We start from the raw sequence: 21,553 nt of genomic DNA, 5'->3' as shown, positions 1-21,553 counted from the left end.
ACCAGCCTGGGCATCATAGTATGGCCCTCATCTGAAAAAAACAAAACAAAAAAAACTTTACTGGCAAGTTCTAATTCTTCTTATTGTTCTTGTTCTTTGGGGGGCGAGGGGATTGGATCCAGGGGTGCTCATCATTGGCTACTTCTCAGTCCTTTTTACTCTTTTTTTTTAAAAAAAAATTTGAAACAGAGTTCCCTAAATTGCTGAGGCTCTCACTAAATCATTGAGGCTGGCTTCCATCTGTGATCCTCCTACCTACCTCAGCCTTCCTAGTCTCTGAGATGACAGGCATGCGCAGCCACCACCCCAGCTGCAAATTCTAAATCTTAAAACATCCCATGAGAGGATTATGATTCCTTTCTTCAGATGGGGAAATGCATTCAGAGAGTTCAAACAATCTACCTAGGGCCCAGATCTAGTAAATGTCAAAGCCAATATTTGAACCCTTGTTTTGTCTGACTCCAAAGCAAGGGAATTTAGCCATTTCACTCTCCAGCCTCTTCTTCAAATACCAGTAGCATATACTTGAGGGTGAAGGAATTGGCCCTGGGCCAGAAGGCCTAGAAACAAGGAAACTGATCACGTTCACTCAGATGGAGCCTGGAGATAATCCCCAGGACTCCGTCTCACGGTTTTGCAAGACCTATTCAAATGCTATTAGAGTTTCTTTATAGAGCACCAGGAACACTGTCCTAAGCCCCTTAGTTTCCCCAGCCTTCCCTGCTCTTAGATGTCCACAGCACGCCTCTGGGCATTTTCTGTTTATCTGAGCCTTTGCTGTGTATTAGTCTCACCACTGTTTTCCAACCTTGCAAATGCATGATTCCTTGAGAATGCAGACCTCAATTTGAGAAAGCCAAATTAAAAAGTTAAATGCTGGCACTCAAGTTGATCACAGGGGTCCTAAAAAGTGCAAGGCAGCTATCATAGTCTTCTAGATCATCCAGAGTATATTCTTGTTAAAGGCACTTTAGATTTTTACTAAAATTAAAACTGAAATTTTAAATATTCTTAGCACACTTTGTTTCCTGAAGATAGAGTCTGTCTTTATAACAGTCGTGAATGGCTCTATGACATAATTTGGCATTTTATTCTCTCTATGTAACAAAACTAAATTCAGTTTGAATTCTGTGGGACACTGTATTACAGTTCCATATTTTCACCCCTCTTGGAAGTAGAATTATACTTCCACACTGTGCCTGCCACACTCTTCCCTCTACTGGGCTCAGTATTTCTCCATATCTTGACTCTGGGCTCAGCCGTGTAGCTTTTGACCAATAGTACCTTAGCAGATGTGATGCAAACAGAGGCTTAAAATGAGTTTGCACATTGGGACAGTTGCTCGGGTGCTTCTGCCATCTCCATGAATATTCCCTGGCTGGCTTGCTGGTCCTGAAAGGAGGATCGGAGAAACATTGAACAGAATCAAACCAGCCCAGCCAAAGCCAGCCTATAGTAACATATCCCCAGTGGGTCCCTAAGCACACAAACCAAATAAATACATAGTGTTGTATGCCACTGAAATTTTGTGATTGTTATATAGCACTCCTGTGGCAATAGGAATAATTAGTGTTAGCCCCTTCTTACCAAGACTGCCAGGTCCTCAGTTAATGCTAGTGGTCACAACTAATGCTCCCTGCCTGGTTCTGAAGCACATCTGAAGGTGGGAGTGTTGAGAGCCCTATCTCCTCTGTAACAGGTCCAGCCTTGGTGACCTTTGGGAGTAAAAGCTCCCCACACGGTGGTCCTCAGTCCACATAAGCACCCAGAACTCTCAGTGAAGTCTGATTGCCTGGGTTTAATTCTCAGATCCATAATCCTTGGGCAATTCATTTAATCTTTCTTTGCCTCATTTGTAAAACGGAAACAATAGCAGTACACACTTCATAGAGTTCTTGTAAAAAATAAGTGAATACACACTAAGTGCTTAACACACTGCCTGGTACACAGTAAGTACATAATAAATGCTGACTAGTATTATTATCATGTATTTGTTCGCCCAATTATTCTTCCTCTTATGTCCTCCCATCTCACATGACCTGCATTAGTAGGGGCTCGGATATCTACCACTGAAGGAATTCATACCTTTATTTTCTTTCTAGTGTTGAGGATTCCAACAGACCCTCTTAAGTTGGAACCATCTCTCTTCAATAAAGGAAGTATTTAGTCTCCAACCCTCATCTTTGTTTAAAAAGCCTATTTGGATGGCTGGGGGTATAGCTCAAGGGTAGAGTGCTTGCCTAACCTGTGTGAAGTCCTGGGTTCAATCCCCAGTACTAAAAAAGGGAAAAAATTATCTTTTGGAAGTTTTCTTCTGGGTGGCCTGCTTTTTGCAGCTTCTCCTTTCTATTCTGAAACACACCAATCCTCCAGGGGGTCAAGAAAGTCCAAACCTCAAGGACTCAGGAAGTCCTGTTCTCCCCTAGGAGGAATAGAATGCCTTTCATTCTTTTGAGGTGAGCCTGCAGCTAAGCAAAACTAGACATGGTTATTTTCTCAAAAGGTCATTCTGCTACATTTAATTTTCAATAAATTCTTTTCTACCAGACTGTGGATTGCTTAGCTGTTTTATTTGTTGTGTATTTCTAGAGCTTAGGACAGAACCCCTGCTTAGTAGGTGCTTGGTAAATGGTGGATAAATGAATGAAGAATATGGATCATAGGGCCAGGATGATTTCCAAACCAGGATGGACAAATAAACATGAATAGCCACTGTGTGCTGGGCCTCATGTTCTGCACCAAGTCAGGAAAAGGACCCAGTCAGGAAAAGGACCAAGGCACTGGAGCCTGAACTCAAGTCCTTAAAGTATTAAGTCTACAAAGGAAACAAAACTCAACTACACAATCATTCCCTCTGTCTCACATCAAAGAGAGCTAAGTGAAGTACTTGGCTCAAAAGCAGCTGTGGGCTAGATGAGGCACAAAAGGTTCTAGGGAGCCGGGTGGGTGTGGTGGCGCATGCCTGTAATCCCAGAAGCTTGGGAGGCTGAGACAGGAGGATCACCAGTTCAAAGCCAGCCTCAGCAATTTAGTGAGATGCTAAGCAGCTCAGTGAGACCCTGTCTCTAAATAAAATACAAAATGGGGCTGGGGATGTGGCTCAGTGGTAGAGTGCCCCTGAGTTAAATCCCTGCACCAAAAAAAAAAAAAAAAAAAAAGGTTCTGGGGAAGGAGAGGCAGAAGGTGACCTAAGGTCTAGAGGTCTGGGAGGACTCAAACACACGGGGTGAGGGGGTACGCAGGGCTTATCAGGTGTCTGAGAACATCATGAGCAAAGACTCAGAATGATTTGCTATTTGTGGAAAATAACAAGTAGACCCACCTGACCTGCTGTAGGACTTGTGATAGGGAGTCATAGGAGGTAAGCTTGGCTATTTCAGGCTGTGGCCTCAGTAAAGAGACTTGTGTCCAAGAAAGGCAGGGTTCCTGAGACAAGGTATGACTCAAATAGAGGCTACAATAGCATCTCCTTTCCAAATTTTATCCCAGGGCCAGATGAAATTTGAATTTAAACCAAAAGCTCCAAACATAAGCCTACCAGAGGCACATACCCCTTGGCTCCTCTAAGAATAGGAAATTTGTATTGGTGAAGATTCTTTGGTTGCAAGCATCAGAAAACTCTAGCTAACAAGCAAAAAAAAAAAAAAAAAAAAAAAGAAGGAATAGGCCAGGCATGATGGCACATGCTTATCATCCCATAACTCAGGAGACTGAGGCAGGAGGATCACAAGTTTGAGGCCAGTCTTGGCAACTTAGAGAGGCCCTAAGCAACTCAGTGAGATCCTGTCTCAAAATAGAAAGCTGGGACTCAGTGGAAAAACTCTTCTGGGATCAATCCCCAGTACCAAAAAGTAAATAGAGATGGTTAGCTTTAGGTGAACACTATATCTTTATTTTATTTTTACATGGTGCTGTAAAAATAAATAAATAAAATAAAATAAATAAATGAAAATGCTAAGGAGGCTATCCCAAGAACCTGAGGAATCAGGACAGTAAATCAAAGGAACTAGGGCCAAGGAGTACTTTCTTCATGCTGTTGCCCGGAAGACAGATTAATTTCATTTTCATATCATTCCATTCAAGGTTCCAGCAGGAAAGACCATCTAAGGGACCCAGATTGAATCACATGACAATCTTTTGGCAAGGAAATGGACAGATATTCATTGACAGTCCACCAAGATTATGACTGCTAAGGTTGGGGTTATAGCTCAGTGGGAGAGCACATGCTTAGTGTGCCTGAGGCCCCCAGGCTCAATCCCCAGCACCAAACAAACAACAACAACAATAACAAGATTATGACTGCTGAAAGAGTACCCCCAAGCCAAACCCCCCAAAGTTTGTGTCAGGGGGAGTGGATATTGAGTAGGTTACTAGAGGGAGGGGAGGGGTTGCACTGGGAAAAACCAGGGCCCAATTGGTCTTGAGAGTTGGGGATAGGGAAAGGATGGAGCCACTTCCTGAACTGATAGATACACATTTATGACCAGACCCCTAGGCCTCAGAGCTCAGAGACCACTTCCTTAGAGGGCTCCAGCAGGACTAGGATGAGAAATGAACTGGCATGGAGAAAGGGGCTTAAAAAAGGCCCAAGGTGGGAACTCCAGGGCAGGGTTGAAAAGTCAACTTATGGAATCTAATAATTTCATAGTACCAGGAGCTAGAGGGAAGGATTTGGTATTTCTGGGGATATGTCAGGGAGGACCAGCAGATCTTTTTTCAGTATCTAAGTAGCTGATAGTGTTAGGGGCTCCCTCAGCTTCCTCGGGTGCCTCAAATAAATTAAATAAAAATAAAATTTTAGAAGATAAAAGTAGAGAGCAGTGCCCATGCAGGGAAGAAGCAAGGAGAAACCTCCTGCTTTACCCAATTGAAAGAATCCAGTCTGGGAAATGGTTTGTTAGGAAAATATACCCAGCCTGCCCATTCCTAAAGCCTGGAGCAGGGAGAATGGGGCCATTTGGGAATCCCCGATACTGAATAGGTGGGTTAGAGACTCACTTAGAGCAACTGAAATCCTCCCTATGTGGCTGGAGTCTCCCATGAGACTCCACAGGGACCTGTAAACTTCTTTTGTGTGTGTGTGTGATATTAGGAATTGAACCCAGGAACACACTACCACAGAGTTACATGCCCACCCCTTTTTATTTTTTATTTTGAGTTAGAGTCCTTTTAAATTGCTGAGGCTAGACTCAAATTTGTCATACTTTTAGGAGTCACTGGGATTATAGGCATGTACCAACTACGCCCAGAATGCAACATGTAATCTTTCGAGAAACCAGGGAGGAGGTAGGCTTGGGGGGTAAGTAACATCAGGAGGAAAACATAGAAGGTTCTAGATTCACTTTCCGTTCTTCTTTGCTCTGCTCAGAGGAAGCTGACCTCTGACTGTATTGTCCTGGCTCCTTGCCCTGTTTCCTGATGGGCAGGAGGCACTGGCAAGAGGCACTGGCGAGAGACCAGCTAAGGGGATGAGAGAGAGGTCAGGGTACTTATCCCCATACACAACCATGCTGCTGGATTTCCTTATTGGCAGTGGCTGGATTCCTCTGTAGAGGACCTAGCTCCTGTAGGACAACAGCTCCCTGACAGCTACAGCTCTTCTCCTTTAGGTTTAGCACCAGTATATAGACCCTGGATGATTCAATGTCCTTTGTCATTTCCTGTAACCTGTCCACCTATAAATAGTCTTTTCACTAACCTCTTCAACTTACCCTCTGAGTGTGCCAGCTCTTTTCTGCAGCCCCCTGTTTGGTACAACCTCCTACTTGGCACAGGAACCTAGAAATCCCCTGTCACCTTGGACCTTTTTGGATATCCCTGCCCACAGATGCCTCAGAACAACCAACAACAAACAAGAATCCCAGTCCTGAGGGGGCTGGGATTGTGGCTCAGCAGTAGAGCACTTGCCTAGCACATGTGAGGCCCTGGGTCAACCCTCAGCACCACATAAAAATAAATAAATAAAATGAAGATATTGTGTCCAACTAGAACTAAATATATATATAAAGAAATCTTAGTCCCTCTTCTTTTTTGGGAGGGTTCTTATATATATATTAGCTTCAGGTGAACACTATATCTTTATTTTATTTTTAAAATAAAATAAAGTTATAGGGTGCTGAGCCACAACCCCAGCCCCTTTGCCCTTTGAGAGCGTTCTTAAGAGGTTATTCTGTCCTCTCTTCCTCCACACTTGGAGAATAAGTGGCAGAGATTTGCTAGCCCAGGAAAAGCCTTCAGCCTCAGTCCTCAGTCACCTACCAGGATGAGTCTCTCCCCTTTATTCCACCCCAGTGTCTTCTGCTTATCTCAGCCTGTTCCTTGTCCCTCAGTGAAAAGCAGGCAAGTCTGTTCTCCATGGACTTTTTCAAGTGTGAAAGCTGGGATCCCCTTTATAATATACCCCCAAATTTTAGCTGTCCTCCACTTACTTCTTCCTTTACCCAGAGGGAATCCTTTGTCTTGCCCCTCTACTTCCCTTCCCCTGCCTTTGGAGCTGGTGGGGAGCAGAAAGAAACACTAGGAACCTTCTGAGCCCTGCACTCCCACCCTGACCTTGGTTTCCCTGAGAAACAGCAGACAGGGGCAGGCCTATCTCAGACTGAAAAGACAGCTGCTCATTAAGGAAGCTGAGAACTGAGGGAGGTGACTAATGGTGTCAGGAGCAGAGCCCAGCGGGAGCAGAGAAGTGAGCAACAAGATCAGAATCCACCGTGGGAGAAAAGAGGAGAAGAAAGGAGTCAGTGCCCAGAGCTGGTAGGGCTCTCGCTCCCAAAGGATTCTTTTAGGATAAAACCAAACCACCCTCCTCCCACAGCCTGATCCTCTCCCTAATGGGCAGAACTGTCATCTTAGAAAACAGGACTATTTTGTCACCTTCTGTGGGGGAGGGGTGACTGGGACAAGATAGAGATGAGGATGTTATTTATTCACTTCAAAAGCATTAAGTGCCTATTATATACCTGTAGTAGGCACTTCCTGCCTTCAGAAACCTCCTTTCCTGATGCATTGTAAGTGCAAACTCCCTGCTATGGCCTATGAAACTACATAGGGTCTCTGTCCTCTCCCACTTCATCTTGCTCTACTCTAACCAAAAAGGCATTCTTGCTTTACCCTGAGCAGAACAAATTTATCATTACTGCCCCAGGGCTCTGGTATGAGCTCTCTACCTGGAACATTGTCTTCCCAGATCTTCTAAGGGCTCCTTACTTTGGGTCAGCCTAAGCCCAGGAACTTCCTGAACAGAAAAACACTTCATGCAATGGGAAAGTCTTATTGGAAGGTCCTGAGGTGGAAAAGAGTGGAGAAAATGAAAGGAAACCAGTGAGACTAGGGAGAGAGGGTAACCTAAGTTCCCCTGAAAGCTGAGTCTGGAACAGAGGCTATGATCCAAGGAGCAAGGCTGAGGGGTTGAGGAGAGTCGGAGGAGCAGCTAAAGGAGAGTATTGCAGCTTCAAGCACCCAGAGAGCATTCTGAAAAGCTTTATGAAGGATCCCAGAACCTTTTACCAGGAGCAAGAAAAAGGGAAGCATAGGTTTCTACTTACACAGTCAAGAGTCTCCCTTTCCTCCCCATTAACTACCTCAAACTTCTAGGTTGCCCAGGCAGAAAAGGGAACAGTTCCCTGGCAACAGAAAAGCCCTGAGACAAAAGCAAGTGGGAGAGTCAGGGGCCTGAGGGTGCAGTGCTGCCAGGTCACATAGCTTGAAGTGGTTGGAGCCAGCATGGAGTTGGTTGTCACAGCAGTGGCTGGAATTTGAAGTGAAGCACAAGAGGTATCTGAAGAGGGAGAGGGACACAGTATGAGAGGCTTGCTGGAGAGAGGAGGACAGAAGCAGGCAGGCAAATGTTTCTAAATCAGTGAAATAGGGAGTTGTAATTTGAGAACTGGACAGAATTTCTCTTTGTGTCTTTGCGGGGTGGTCAAGCAGGCCACGATCCACCCCTTCATGTCCCAAGGAAGGCACTTCACACACACACACACACACACACACACACACACACACTTGGTGGTACTGGAGTTGATCCCAGGGCCTTGCACATGCTAGGCAAGTGCTCTACCAACTGAGCTACATTCCCCAAACCTACTTTTCATTTTGGGGGGAATTTACCAAATTGATATGATATCATCGCAGGGAAGGATGAGAAAGCAAGGTATCTGGGAAGCCAGAATTAGACAGGTTAGGTCAATCGAGTCAAGTTGGGTCAAGGAAGCCAATTCTGAGTGAGTCCTGGAAGTTGGAGACTGTCCCCTGAGGGATTGAAATGTTACTTCCTTTAGAGCCCTTCCTCCACCCTTATCAAGAATCTGCCCCTGTTCCAACCCATTGCCAAGGTAACCAGTCCCAGGAATTGCTCCTCCTCCCTACAGGGAGCTATAAGGTTGTTAATTAATGTGTCTTGGGCTGCACCATCCTGCCCTTTCTCCTTCAGCCCACCTGTTTCCCACCTTTTGGCCATCCCACTAAGCATTTCCTAGGCCTAGTCATGTAAGCAGGAAGGAGAGAGATAAAGAGAAGAGAGCAAGAGAACAGAGGAAGCCTAGGACATATAAAAAGGGCAGAACACCTCACTTTTTGGGATACCAGGATACCAGCCATGGCCCCCTTCTCCTTCCCGGGCTAAGTCTATGTTACCTCTTTTTAAAATAAAACCTGTTTTATATGCTGGCCTCAGCATACTTCTCTAATGTTATACTTCAACATGTGAAGAAGCAGGACTCATCACTGATAACAGGCATTATCATCTGGGTGCAAGCTGTGTCGGATGAAAGGCTGGGGAGGATTCTTGGTGTTTGTCAGAGGACTCTGGCACATCCACTCAATATTTACTGAACATTTACTAAGTACCATTTGCCATCCTAGGAATAGCAAACAAGTATACTTTGTAAACAAGTATACTTTGCCCCTGCCCTCACCAAGTGGAATATATACAGACTTGGTATATATTCCATGTGTGTTTCAATGTGTGCATGGAATGGGCATGTGCTACCTTGTAGGGTCCTATAATGCCACTTGATTTCCTCTATAATCTTCCTTTGTCCCCACCCACATACCCTGCTCCTCTCACCCAGCTCCACACTGATGGCCCCAGGCAGGCAAACTATTCCAGCCCCCTTCCTCTGAGGCCAGCTTATTCTGATTTCTCAAGAAGTTTAATTTTGCCAATAGCCAGAGGCAATGACAGCAGCTCTGAAAATCTGGCTGCCTGTACTCTGTGCTGGGATAGGCAGCCCAGAAATAATTGCCTCTTTGAGTGCTTTATTGGAATGTGCACGTGTTTCCTGCCTCTGTGGGGGCTGGTCCCTCCCAGGGCCACTTCTTCATGTGAAAAATGAATTAAGCCTGTGAGAACGATGGGGGCTACTGCACCCCCACCAGGAGGAGAGGCAGAGGGTGGGTGGAACCTTGTGCATTTTCTTTTCTCCTAAAGGGCTGTAATTCAGGCAGGTGTTTGGAGAGCACCTGCAATCTTTGTCACAAGCACCCAAGTTTCACCACCTTGTGGTCATAAAGTTTCCCCAAGACTTCTTTCACACCCTACGCTGCCTGTGCTGCTAGTGCTTGGCTGCACTGGCTGAGGGCAGGTGGCCTGAGATCTGAAGGCTGCTATGCTCTAGGAGTCTCCCCTGGCTGCAAGATGCCTGCCTCTCCTTGCTCCTGGTAGAGAAACAGAATGCTAATGAGGATGAGTCCAGATTTTCCCCAGCATGGAACCAGTCAAATGAACCCTAATGCCACATCTTAGTCCTGTCCACCAGACCTGTGAATGCACCAAGATGGCCACCTCCTCTGTGGCTGTTGTCAGGGAGTGAGAGGCAGAAAGAAAGGAGGGAGGGAAATTACTGAACCCAATGGAAAGGTCTCATTTTTATCTGCCCCAAGTCTTCTTAAGGTCCCTGAAGTTGTCTCCTGATTCCAGGCCAACCAGAGCTTCCCAGCTTCCCTGGGGATCCAGCTCTACCTCTGATTTTCTGGGTACCTAGTCCCTTTGGCTAGGTCACTGGAAAGACAGGATGGATCTCCCTACAATTACTTCAGCTCTGTGATTCAGCTGAAATCCTCTGGAATTACAGGCCTGTTGACTATATTCTCCCTAAAATAATCATCCTTCATCTAGGTTATGATCTTCTTTCTAAAATAATCACCCTCCATTTAGGTTACGATATAGCACCAAGGGATATAGACCTGAGGGATTGGCTGGCTGTCAAGGTAGGTATAGGGAACCACTGCTCTATTTAGGGACTTCCAGGCCTAGGAACTATGGATACTGCTCACCAGGTCTCAAAATGAAAGGGCTGGGGATGTAGCTCAGTGGGTTCAATCTCGAATACCACAAAACAGGAAAGGGGAGGGGGGAGAAGAAGGAGGAGGAGGAGAAGGAGAAGCAGGAGAAGGAGAAGTCCTCCTGCAGACCCACAGAAGTGCCATGCCATGTCATTTCCTCCCCAGTATTGGCTCCTGGAAAACTACTATTTTCCAAAATCCTTATCAAAGATCACTTCTCTGAAGCCTTCCCTATCTTTCTCAGTCCTAGCAGATCTCTCTCCCATTAAATAAATTCAAATCCAAATGGCCTCACTGGTGCTGGGTGCCACTTTACTCTATAATCTATCTCCCTTTGTCCCCACCTACACACCCTGCTCCCCTCACCTAGTTCCACACTGATGGCCTGCAATCTCAGGAAGCTGAGGCAGGAAAACTGCAAGTTCAAGGCCAGATTCAGTAATTTAATGAGGCCCTAAGCAACTTCATGAAACTCTGACTCGAAATAAAATATAAAAAGGGCTGGATATATATCTCAGTGGTAAATCACCCTTAGGTTCAATCCCCAGGACCAAAAACCACCTTATGTTATAGCTCGCATGTGGTCAGGGCTCAGAAAATGACAGCTCTTAGAGTGATGATGGCAGTGATCACACTTTTTCAGTGGTCTGTTTAGACATTTGTCACCTCTAATAGATTGTGAATTCCTTAGGACAAGGGTTACAGTTGAGTCATTTCTATATGTATAATATCCTGCCTGGCTCAGGGTGAATACTCAATACAGGGAATAAATGTCAGCACTATCATTAGGACACTTCAAATAATATTAACTGGTCCTTAATGAATGTTTACCATATGTGAGGCACTGTTCTAAGAAGTTGACCATGATTATCTTACTTAATATTTACAACAATCCTAAAAAGCAAGTATTATCATCCCCATTTTGCAGATGAGTAAACTAAAAGTTACTGAGGCTAGACAGCTTGACTGCTACACTATAAAAAGTAAGGAGTGCTGCAAGCCTGCAATCCCAGTTTTTGGGGAGACTGGGAAGGAAGTTTACAAGTTTGAGGCCAACCTGAGCAACTCAATGAGACCAGGTCTCAAAATGGAAGGACTGGGGATGTAGCTCAGTGGGTTCAATCTCTAATACCACAAAACAGGAAAGGGGAGGCAGGAGAAGAAGGAGGAGGAGGAGGAGCAAAGGTGGATAAAATCCCAGCTACTCAGAAGCCTTAGGCAGGAGGATTGCAAATTGGTGAACAGCCTCAGCAAATTAGTGAGACCCTGAGCAACTTAGTAAGATCATGTCTCAAAATTTAAAAATGGGGTTGCGGGTATAGCTCAGTGGTAGAGTGCTTGCCTAGCACATGTGAGGCACTGGGTTCAATCCTTAGCCCAGATAAAAATAAATAAATAAAATAAAGGTATTGTGTCCATCGACAACCAAAAAATATATTTAAAAAATTTAAAAAGGACTGAGGATGTAACTCAGTGGCAAAGTGTTCCTGGGTTCAATACCTAGTACCCACCCCCCACCCCCAAAAAAAGAAAGCCCAAGGGTGCAAGGGTGCTCCCTTAGGAACAGACTAGCTTAGAAGAAAGTGAGCTGAGGTTTCAGGTGCTCCCTTTTATTCAGGCAGTGTCCCCCAACTCCCAGCACCCCTGGCCTGAATTAGGGAAGATGGTACCTGATTGGCAGAAAGGAAACAAAACTAGGCAGCAGCATCTCAGCCTCCAGGGACCAGTCAGAGGGGAAAAGGAGTCACCCAACTCCCTGAATTCAAAATTCAGAGCTTGATCTCATTCAGGAGGGTCATGGCCCAGGGATGCCAACCTTGATAGAGATAAATCCCTCCTGTGAATAGGTGAATGAGTCTCTGTTCCTTATTGTGCTGTGAGCACCCTGGGGTGGGCACAGTGGGCCTCCCTGCCCATCTGACCTCAGGGGCAGGGTCCCAAGGTTCTTTGCCAGTAGCTCAGTTATGATTCCTCAAGCTCAGTTGGTGGGAGAGAGTGAGAAGGAAATTTTAATTTATATTTCTCCCTTTGATTCAGCATTTGGGCAGCTACTTTGACTGCTTCACTGGAATATTCTTTAATTCCGAGTTTCTTTTTCTCATTATGGCTTGAAAATTAAAATCTCTCTGCCTTGGGCAAGTGAAGGCTGAGTGAGGGACGGCTGCTGCCACCACACATTTCTTATTTAAGTCAATTTGGAAACACCAAATGCCTTCTCTCAGGGCAGGTAACCGAAAGAAGAGGACAGGGCAGACCCCCTCCTTCCTACATTGAGGGCATGAATCCTCCCATTATTCATGCAGCCCTCCTGACCTGGTCTAATCACAAAGTTAATAACACTCTGTGCTTCTGAAGTTCTTCTCCATGCTGATCCTCACAACAGCTCTTCAAGGAAGAAGAGCAGATATCCTCCTCCTCATTTTATTGATGAGGGCCCAATGGACCTGGCATGTTTCACAGATGAGAGATGAAAGCCCCTGAGGTCCCTGTAGGGGGTGGATAGTGGGTGGGGATAGTTGAAGTTGTGACCCTTCCCTTCTGTCCTCTTGCTCTAAAGAAGATGACAGGGCAAGAACTCTTCTCGTTGCTCCAGACACTGATGGGGGAGCAGTGTATTCCTGGGCAGTTTCTATCTACTCTTGGAACCCCAACTTCCTTATATTTAAAAGAGAAGAGTTGTCCTAAATTATGCCTAAAGCCACTTTCTTGTTGCCATGTCCAGACTCCAGGGGAAAGGAAGATATTGCTCTTTGTTACTTTGTCTGTCTCCCTGTTTCTCACTCTTTGTCCCTCAGTGTCCACTATTCTTCCCTGGGCAAGCACATTCAACTGTCATTATCCAGTTCCTCTTTTCCCTAGGCAGATTTCTCCTCAATCTGTTCACAGACTTTCAGGGGAATATCTGGTCCATATGAGTATCTTCTTGTAGAGTTCCAGAACATCCCCTTTGAAAGTGACCTTAGATGGCAGTCAGGAGGTGGCTCTGGTTTGACCTCCATGCCATATCAGCAATTTTTTTAATATTTATTTTTTGGTTGTAGTTGGACACAATATCTTTATTTTATTTAATTATTTTTATGTGGTGTTGAGGATTGAACCCAGGGCCTCACATGTGCTAGGTGAGGCTCTACCACTGAGCCACAACTCCAGTCTCCCATAACAGCAATTTTAACTGAGCTTATTGAGAAATACCTGGGGTACTTCAAAGATCTGGAATAGATTCCCTTCACTGGGGGACACAGGATCTAGAAATGAAGGCTGTGTCTACCTCAAGAGACTATCCTGTGGGTAAACAACAGCACCAGCCTGCCAGGTGCACATGGTCTGGTGGAAAAGGAGTTATTTTTTTTTTCCATCTTTGCTTCTATTGCTAGTTTCCTAAAGGACCTGGTAGTTTTCCATCTTATTCTACTCTTTTATTATTATTATTTTATTTTATTTTTTTGTACTGGGGATTTAACCCTTGCCTGCTTTTACTAGTTAGCTACCTCCCCACTCCTTTGTATTTTTTATTTTTGGTGATACTGAGGATTGAGCCTATGGATGCTTTACCATGGAGCCACAGCCCCATTCCTTTTTTATTTTTTTTTATTTATGAGACAGAGTCTTGTTAATTTGCCAAGGTTGGCCTAGAATTTGTGATATCCCGTCTAAGCCTCCCCAGTTACTGGGATTACAGGCTTGTGTCACTGTGCCTGGCTAGGTTGCATCTCAAGCTGGGAAATTTTGGGCAACTTCTGGAATCCTCAATTTCTTCCTCCAATTTCCACAAAGGTGATTATCCCATAGTGTTATTACAGGATTAAATAAAGTACAGGAACTGGGGATGTTGCTCAGTGGTAGAACACTTGCCTACTATGCAGGAGGTCTTAGATTTTATCCCCAACACCACCAAAAAGAGAAAGAACACTTACTAAGGACTCTGGCATGTTAGGCACTCAGTAAATGGTTACTATTACTATTATCAGTATCAGCATTATTGATGCTGATGCTGGTGGAAGAATTATGAAATAGGCATTGGAGACCAGACTTTCCTGTTTGTAAAGGCATTCAGCCACAGTGTGTAGGGGAGAAAATTCCCAGGCAGGATCTCCACCATAAGCTGTCTCAGTCTCATGAGCGCTTAGCCTTCCCACTCTGGTGCCATCTTGTTGACTCAGACATAGAAATAAAGGCTTTCATTTCCTCAGGGCGCTCACTTTATGCTGGGAACAAACAGCATCTTGGGAGATTAGAGTCACAGAAACTGGGCAGAATCCCTCTCACTATCAGATAAAGGAGCCCCTGTTCTGATTCCTGTCAGTGGCAAGAAATGACGTTCAGGCTGCCATTGAGCACAAGCACCAGGCCAGAAGGAACAATGGTTGGGCAGGTGCCAAGGTCTTTGGAAAAAACTGAGGCCCCAAGAGGGAGGGAAAAAAAAAAAAAAAAGATCTGTGCCAGTGGATACTGCCTTCCCTTTTATGCCTCTTGCTCTTTACCCATGCCCTCCCCACACCCTTTCTAATCCTTCCAAACCTCAACACTGACAAGGAGGGTGGGATCAAGCCCAGCCATTGTAGAGTAAATAGGTGATAGCAGAGACACCGTGGGTCCTCTTCAGAGGCAGCTGGTTTGGCTTATTGAGCCTCCTCCTATATACTAGTTCTCAAGGACCCAAAATTGAAGGGTCAGGAAAATGCCGTAGCAATTCTAAGATCCTGAGAAGGGAAAGTCCCAGCTATCAGCTTCACCTCACCCCACCTCTCTTCTCCAAACCCTCCCTGGTTCTTTTTTCTCTTCTCACTCCCTGTTTTCATTCTCATTTTTCAGGAGAGTCTCTTTCTGTTTTCTTTCTCTTCTCATTTGTGTTTCTGCCTCATGCAGAAGCAAAGGTTTCTGGCTTCTCTGATAGAGGCTTAAAGGAAAGCTTAGCCAGAGGCTGGGGTACCTCAGGCTCCTTAGGGGGAATTGGGTCAAGGGCCACTTAGAAGAGGAAAGCAGGAATTGGCTCATAAAGACAGCATAGACAAATGGAATGCAGTATTGATTGGGCTCTGGTGACTCACCACCTCAGGGGAGGGATCTGTGAGAGTGAGGTCATTGCTAGAACTGTTGGTGACCCTGGCAGCTTCACCTCATGCCTGCCCTAAGACCTTTTCTTGCCTTGCTAGCTTCTTTCTTCTTCCCATTATAGGACGGGCTGGGGAAGCAAGTTTCACCTTTGGTGACATTTAGAACCATAATGTACTTTTCTTAGACTGAGACCTTCCTGCCCACATCCTCACCTCCACCTCCTCTGCCTGTCTCCATGGGTATACTAATGTACACGTGGGCATTCACTGTCTCACACATATGTGCACACTCCTTATACGTGTGTATGGCTCACGTGTATATGTGTGTGTGCGTGTGCATGCACACATACACATACACACACACACACTCATACATACTCCCACCAGCCATCTGTTTCTGCCAGTTAGGGGAATCATATAAATGGGACCTCCAAACTGTGCTAGGAGACTTGGGGGTGGAAGGGAATGATTCTCCCTGGGAATGATCTGAGGAAGAACCCCTGTGTGTTCTTGTCCACTAGCATCTTGATGTCATGTGCCTCCTGACTTCAGGAAGTCCAGCATTTAGGTAGGCATGTGTGTCTTTGAGAATGTGCATTTCTAACTTCTTAATAGAAGAAAACTGGGACAGGAAGAGGTTGGGGATGGGGCAGAGAAATATGTGGAGCAGGATAATTTGAGTAGGCCAGAGACTTTAGCAAATGACTCTAAGACAAATGTCATCCTCGTCTCTTTAAATGTATCGTTGTTTCCCTCTACATTTCAGGAAGTGAGAAAGTTATGTCTCACTTGGTAACTAAGTCTCAGGAATCCAGCTTAAGCAGGGCAAAGGAAATGTTCCCAAACATGAGGGTGAATTTTTTTTTTTTTTTAAAGAGAGAGTGAGAGAGGGGGGTAGAGAGAGAGAGAGAGAGAGAGAGAGAGAGAATTTTTAATATTTATTTTTTTTTTAGTTCTCGGCGGACACAACATCTTTGTTGGTATGTGGTGCTGAGGATCGAACCCGGGCCGCACGCATGCCAGGCGAGCGCGCTACCGCTGAGCCACATCTCCAGCCCCAGAGGGTGAATATTAATACTATGTAAATCACGTGCAAATTTGTTGAAAGCAAAAATAAATAGCTTCTGAGTCTTTAAAATGAACAGTTAGCCTGAGATGAAACCAGTGCAGGGTGAGGTGAAGTTAGCAATGAGGTAATTTTCAAAGTGTGAGTAGAGGATGTCTGTAGCCCACTCCAGTCCTCTGGAAATCTTAACCTATCTGTAGCTGGTGGAAATGGTTTGTTTCGGGCATATGCAAATACTAACAAGTCTTTATCAAATGCCCACCTGGCACAGTGGTAGGAGTTTTTTTTTTAATCTTTATTTTTATTTATTCATTTTATTTTTTATGTGATGCTGAGGATTGAACCCAGTGCCTCACGCATGCAAGGCAATCTCTAACACTGAACCACAGCCCCAGCCCAGAAGTAGATTTTCTAAGAAGCTAATGAAGCTTCATGGCACACCTCATTTGCCACTTCCAAAGCCTGCACTTGATCTCATGTTCATAATCTGTGTTCTTTTTCTTAAAGAGAGTTCCCTAAATTGTTCCCTCAATCTTTGAGCCCCACAAAATTTGGGTCTGCTTTTGTAATGAAGGAGATAATTGTGGAAGATGCTGACAAGCTCTCTGTTTTTAGTCTCATTAGCAGCCCTCCTTTGAAATCATCTCTATCAGAGATGTGTCTGTCTGAGCAGCCTTATATACCCTTTACTCTGGGTGGAAGAGGAACCCAGGACATCCAAGGCTGCTCCCGTCTCTAGGACTCCATGAATTTCTGCCTTGCGGCTGGTGGAGAAAGATGAAAGTAGCAGCTGTGTTGTAGAAAGAATGTGACCTCCTGCCCCAACCCTGAGAATCCCAGGGAGTAAGAACCAAAGAATAAATAATAAGACGGGGGTGTAGCTTAGTGGTAGAGAACTTTTCTAGCATGCTCTTGGCACTGTGTTAGATTCCCCAGCACCACAATAATAACAATAAATTCCATTTGCAAAGCCTTTGAGTTTCCAAAGGGAATGAGTCATTTGATCTTCCCAACAACTCTGAGGCAGTATTATGAATACTGCCTATGAAACAGGTATTAAGGGGATGAAACAGGTATTAAGAGGTTCAGAGGTTGAATTACAATAATAATAATAGCTCAGAAACACAAAGATGTTGTATGGGCAGGGACAATTACTTATATTCACTCACTGAATTTGCTCAACAACCCTAGAAGATAAGTAATATTGTTAGCCTCATGGGGAAACTGCGGTCAGGATGTGGCTTAGTGGTAGAATGCTTTCTTAACATGTGTGAGTTGCTGGGTTTGAAACCTAATACTGAAAAAAAAAAATTTTTAAGTCAGATGTGGTGATACATGCCTGTAACTCCAGCTATCCAGGAGGCTGAGGCAGGAGGATAGCAAGTGTGAGGCCGGCCTGAGCAATTTAGCAAGATCCTGCCTCAAAATAAAAAAGTTTAAAAGGCTGAGGGTGTATCTCAGTTGTAGAATGCCCCTGGGTTCAATCCTTAGCAACCCCCCACCCCCCCAAAAAAAAGGAAAGAAATGGCAAAACCTCACAGAGTTTAAATCACTTGCCCTAACCAAACTAAAGAATAACACAGGCTGGGTGTGGTGGCGCATGCCTGTAATCCTAGTGGCTTGGGAGTCTGAGACAGGAGGATCGCAGGTTCAAAGCCAGCCTCAGCAAAGGTGAGGCACTAAGCAACTCAGTGAGTCCCTGTCTCTAAATAAAATACAAAATAGGGCTGAGGATGTGGCTCAGTGGTTGAGTGCCCCAGAGTTCAATCCCTGTACCAAACAAATAAAAAGAAAAGCACAGCCAAGATCTGAATTTAAGCAGTTTGGCTGCACGCTATTGAGGGGCCAGAATTCAAATCCACATCTGTCTGACCCCAGATCCCTTTCTCATCATCACTAAGCACTAATCACCTTCATCTGGAGGGAGGAAAAGGGGATTGTGGGAAGTCCAGGTACTAAGGAAAGGGCCACTTAAGAAAGATGAATATCAGTGTTCCTCTCCGGGAGACTAGATAAGGGTAGGAGGTGAATCAGTAATGACCAACCTGCAAAGACCTGGGGAGACTTCTGAGAGAAGCTAAATTTAAATTACCTCTAGGGACGTTCACATCAAAGTTTGGTCATCTCTTGTCACTCCTGGAATTCCCAGACAAATAAGATTAAGATTATGGGGAGATGTGTATTTAGAGATATTGCTATGGCAACAATGTAAAGGAGACCAGTTAGGAGACGGTGACACAAATGCAGGTGAGGGCTGGGGTTGTGGCTCAGTGGTAAAGTGCTTGCCTAGTATGTGTGAGGCACTGGGTTTGATCCTCAGCACCACATAAAAATAAATAAATAAAATAAAGGTACTGTGTCCATCTACAACTAAAAAAAAAAAAATTAAAAAAAATGCAAGTAAAAAGGGATAAAGCAGGCTAGGGCAGTCATTCAGTGACAGAGCCTTGCTTAGCATTCCAGAGGCCCTGGGTTCCATCCCCAGCACTAAGATGGTGATGTCCTTGGAAGTGGATGAGGCCTCAAATGACCCAAGGCTGTGGCTGTGCTATGGAGAAAGAGATGCTGCAAGGGTGAACAAATGGAGGACAGGGATGTCTTCTGCAAATGACACAGCCTCGTTTACATCCCAGTGGAAAAAGGGAGGTAGAGAGTGGGATATGTTGAGAGAGGGGGCAGGTAAACAATGAGGCCTGTAGGATGAGCAGCTCCTGGAAGCTGCCAGAATTGATAACATCCCCTCTCCCTGCTCTCTGGGTCCCCAGTCAGGCAGGCAGGCAGTGAGTGTGTGTATGTGTGTGTGTGTGTGTGTGTGTGTGTGAGAGAGAGAGAGAGAGAGAGAGAGAGAGAGAGAGAGAGAGAGTGTTTGTGGCCTGAAGAAGTGTCAGCCTGGGCTCTGGGGCCACATCACAGAGACGTGAGCTATGGGGAGCATCAGGGAAGCATGATTTAGAGTCTCATTCCCACTGCCCTTCACCATGCTGCAAGGACAGTTCAATGTAATATATAATTACCACCGCCCCACAAGGCTGCACTGTACACAGAGCTCCCCACCTTCCTCCTGCTCCCTCCTGCAGCCTTCAGACTATAAATCAGTTTTCAATCGTGAGTGCTACCTGTAAATGTTCAAGCTCAAGATCTTGCCTCATATAGCAGCATCCCTGGAGGGTGGTTGAAGCTCTGAGTGGCAACCCTTCCCTCAGTCCTGATTCTGATTTTTTTTTTCTATCTCCTGATTTATGGTGGGAGGGGCACTGGGAAGCTGGAATTGCCTCCAGAGTCTCTGGGGCCCTGCTTTGGGCAGTGAAGGTGAGTAAGTGGGTATCTCAGTCGGTTGCAGTGTCAACACACTCTGAATCAGTTAGGCAGGAAGACACAGAAACTAAGCCTTTCCTGGAATGGTAACCTCTTCCCAGTCCTGCTGGAAGTGCCAGAAGAGGCAGGTGGGCATCTTCCCTGGAGAGTCTCCAAAAAACAGTGTCTTCCCCATGGGCCAATCCAGCAAAGAGGAGGTACCAGCCATAGTGCTCCCCTGAGCTGGGATGGGAAATCCCATGGTGTACTATAAGGGTGGTAAAAGGACAAATCAAAATAGGAATTTTCTTCTTTTCCTTCTTCTTTCTAGGGGTGGAACTCAGGACCTCAAACATCTGCTAAACAAGCTCTCCACCACTGAGCTATACCTCTAACCTCAAGATAAGAATTCTTTTTTTGGTACCAAGGATTGAACCCAGGATCACTCAATCACTGAGCCACATCCCCAGCCCTTTTTAAATTTTACTTTGAGACAGGGCCTCACTAAGTTGCTGAGGTTGGTTTTGAATTTCTGAGTCACTGGGATTATAGGCATGCGCTACCACGCCCAGCAAGGTTAGAAGTCTTGATTCAAACCTAACATGTACCTTGTGGACATTGATCTTCTTTTTTAAAAAAAGTTTGATGTTTTCCTTCTTCTCTTCTTGTCCACTATTTGCTAGAATGACTGTGGTAGCTCCTTGCTGATCTTACTCTCTATTACATCCTCTTGCTGAACAGAAGTCAGGCCGTGCCTCTCCTTCCCCTAATTAAAGCTCCTAAAGATCTTTCCTCTTCTTCTAGGATAACACCAAATTCCTTCCTATGGCTCTCAAAGGCTGCCCTGCCCATCTTAGCCACATCAACCTCGTTATTACTACTCTTTTCTTCATAACCTCACTTTTATCACTCTACTTTCTGTTTCTCCAACACCTGTGCAGGGCCTTTGCACAGAGAGTTCTCATAGCTGAAATGCTTTTCTCCTGATTCCTGCTTTCATACGGCACCATGCTTTCTCTAATTACCCTACCTGAGGAAGAGTCCTGGCCTTGATCTATTGCTTTCTATCTGAGTAAAGGAAGCCCCAGTCACTGACATAACCAACTCCATTTTTTCCCTCTCTGACTCAGTTTGCCTTTTTAGTCCACACACACACACACACACACACACACACACACACACACACACATACACACACACTTCTGAGTCACTTTCTTCTATAGTTACTTTGGATTTCAGAAACAATAGGACTGGTTGATAAACATTTTCATGACAAGGGACCAAAGTACCCCTTAGCAATGGCCAGCCTCACAGAACAGATCACAAATGATGAGATGGCCCCCTCTAAGTGGGAACAATTACTCCATGAGGGAACTGAGGCTGCCTCTCCTAGCAGGAGCAATCATCTCATAATGGGAACCAATCATCTGTTTAAGCTGGTGATGACTTTTCAAAGAGCTTTATAGAACCAGACATGAGATAATGATCAACCATGACCCAATCAAGATGACCTACTATGCCAGCTGTTACAAACCCCCAGCCATGCAAGCCTCCAACTCTTGCCTTTTTTCCCCTTTTCTATAAACCTCAACATTTCCGCCAGTCCCTTGAAGACAGATCTTTGGTCACTGTATCTCTACATTCTTCCTGGCGTGACCACGCTGATTAAAGTTTCTTTCTTGCCCTTCACCATTGCTCCTCTCTTTGACTATCATACTGGGATGGGAGGCCTGGTCTATTGGGACCCCCCCCAGGGCCCAGTCCTTCACCAATGACTCAGTAATATCAGCTCCCTGTTATTCACTTTACATTATTTGTTGTAATAAGTAATTCCATACTATTGTCTGGTTTTCTC

General features: G+C 45.1%; 1 long non-coding RNA gene across 1 annotated transcript in view; it reads left to right on the top strand.

Moving 5' to 3' along the window:
- Window positions 1–15,906, top strand: part of LOC113191460 (uncharacterized) — a 43,543-nt gene extending 27,637 nt beyond the window's left edge. The window contains exon 3 of the long non-coding RNA XR_003301881.2: window positions 15,860–15,906. This is a non-coding gene — a long non-coding RNA (uncharacterized LOC113191460). The remainder of the gene's footprint in view (window positions 1–15,859) is intronic.
- The last annotated feature ends 5,647 nt before the right edge of the window (window positions 15,907–21,553 follow it).

The sequence above is a fragment of the Urocitellus parryii genome, chromosome 1 (assembly GCF_045843805.1).
Source record: "Urocitellus parryii isolate mUroPar1 chromosome 1, mUroPar1.hap1, whole genome shotgun sequence".
Classification (NCBI taxonomy): domain Eukaryota; kingdom Metazoa; phylum Chordata; class Mammalia; order Rodentia; family Sciuridae; genus Urocitellus; species Urocitellus parryii.
Note: the sequence above shows the minus strand (reverse complement) of the source record. Positions and strands in the feature narration are given on the sequence as shown.